The sequence below is a fragment of the Idiotropiscis lumnitzeri genome, unplaced genomic scaffold (genome assembly GCF_059441095.1).
Source record: "Idiotropiscis lumnitzeri isolate Australia: NSW breed Sydney's pygmy pipehorse unplaced genomic scaffold, RoL_Ilum_1.0 HiC_scaffold_85, whole genome shotgun sequence".
In the NCBI taxonomy this organism is placed as follows: Eukaryota; Metazoa; Chordata; class Actinopteri; order Syngnathiformes; family Syngnathidae; genus Idiotropiscis; species Idiotropiscis lumnitzeri.
Genome location: NW_028283623.1, coordinates 561,864 through 563,887, shown reverse-complemented (window position 1 = coordinate 563,887; position 2,024 = coordinate 561,864). Strand labels below are relative to the sequence as shown.

General features: G+C 43.3%; 1 long non-coding RNA gene across 1 annotated transcript; it reads left to right on the top strand.

The window, feature by feature from the left end:
• Positions 1–322: 322 nt before the first annotated feature.
• On the top strand, positions 323–974 carry LOC148315595 (uncharacterized). The gene is made up of 2 exons (XR_015840778.1): positions 323–398; positions 488–974. It is a non-coding gene; the product is annotated as an uncharacterized LOC148315595 (long non-coding RNA).
• The last annotated feature ends 1,050 nt before the right edge of the window (positions 975–2,024 follow it).

Sequence of the window (2,024 nt, the reverse complement as noted above, 5' to 3'; positions counted from 1 at the left end):
CGATGGAGACGCTTTGGTTGAGAGGATGACGCTTCGTCATCGTCACAACAAACAGGCGTCTAAAGAGGGTGCGCGTGCCTTGCGGCCTGCATCGCCTGCCTTCGGACAATAGCCAAAGCAGCTGAGAGTCCTCACCAGATCCCCCCGAACGAGGAGGTAAGCGCTCGCAAGTTACCATTGAACATGTGGTTTTACCCCTCATGCTTTTATTGTACATATCATGCATCTTGCGGGCAGAAAATGTCGCATAAATGTGCAGTTAGACGCGAGCGTATCTCCTCCCCGACGAGGAAACAACAATACTGAATGGTGTGGTAATCATGCATACTTTCTAAAATTCACAGATTGTGCATCCCGCGGCAAGAAAGTTCCTCCTCGTCTTGTTGGTGTAAAGAAAGGTAAATTATAATATGAAACTTCACACGCCAGCAATAAAATGCAGCAATAAATATATATTTCCAATTGTTTATATTTCTGTAATTTACAGGTTGTGCATCAGGAAGCAGTGGTTCCGGATGGCGTCACACTGGATGGCAACCGAGGAAAATCGACTTTACAGCAACCCCTGGACCACTGAATGCCGCTGCCCATTTGGAGTCTGAGGAGCCAGCTGATTTCCTGCAGCTGTTTCTCACGGATGAGCTTCTGCAGCACATCGCGGATGCCAGCAATCACTTCCCAGACAATTATTTTCACACAAACCCCAGTGGACAAACACAAGCTCGCCTATTTTCCACGGACCAGCAAAGCCAGACCACAACGAAAGTGTCGGGTCTGTTTGCGCAAAGGCAAACGGAGTGAAACAAGAATGTGGTGTGAACTATGTTGTGTGCCCTTGCATCAAGGCAACTGTTTTATTTTATATCACACAAAAAAAAAAGTATGTATGACACTGATGTATTTCATTTTTGTACATAGTTCAACAGTTCAGTCGTTTAGTGTTATGTGCAAATAAATTTATTTTATCAAAAACATATTTTTTGTGCTTTTTTTTGTTATTTTATAGAAGGCATGCATTATTTAGATGTTAGAGGTGTCATAAAAGCCATAAATAATAGTGTCAAAGTTCAAATTATGGTCAAAATGCATCAGTTTACAAAAAGCTCATTTTCTCAGTTTTTTCCCCAGGGATTGGAGTTTTCATGAAATTTAGCTATTTTCAAATGCCGATTGTTCAAGAATGGAAAAAGATAGGAACAAACATTTTTTTTCTGTTGAAAGAAGAGAGTCTCATCTTTCTTCGGGTGTGCTCCATGTCTATATAGCATTAGAATACAATATTCTGTGGGCCTTGCAATATTAGTCAAAACCCAGGAAAACTCTGGGATTGAGTGGGTTGCTCCAGTGAAAATGGCTGGTATTTAATGAGTTAAGACTGGTTAGGACATCCGGCTCGCAGTCCCAAGGTGCAGGGTTCGATCCCGGGACCCAGCTTTCCTGTGTGGAGGTTGCATTTGTGAGTGAGTTTGAGCGCAGATGGTTGTTCGTCTTTGCGTGCCCTGCGATTGGCTGGCAACCACTTCAGGGTGTGCCCCGCCTACTGCCCGTTGACAGCTGGGTAGGCTCCAGCACGCTATCCTTGTGAGAATAAGCGGATTGGATATTACATGTATGTGTTTATGCCCTAGGCCAGGCGAGGGCAAACTACGGCCCGGGGGCCACATGCGGCCCGTTAAAAGTTTTAATCCGGGCCGCCGAACTTGAAAAAAATTTAATGAATAAACCTTGTTAATGTTTTATTTTCTAAACACTGTGGTTTTCAAAGACAAATATTATTGTTGGAATGCTTTTATTCACTTTCATATAAAATTAAATGTATTTTTTTTCTCAGATGAGGTGAGGTTTCCAAAACACTCCATCCATCTGCTCCTGGTCCGGCCCCTCTGTCATATTTTAGAACCCATTGTGGTCCTCCAATCAAAAAGTTTGCCCGCCCCTGCCCTAGGCTTTGTGTCTTTGCTTGGTTGACTGTGTAATGAGTGTATGAATGCATTTCTTTCTACCAGACACCTTGGACTTCCCAT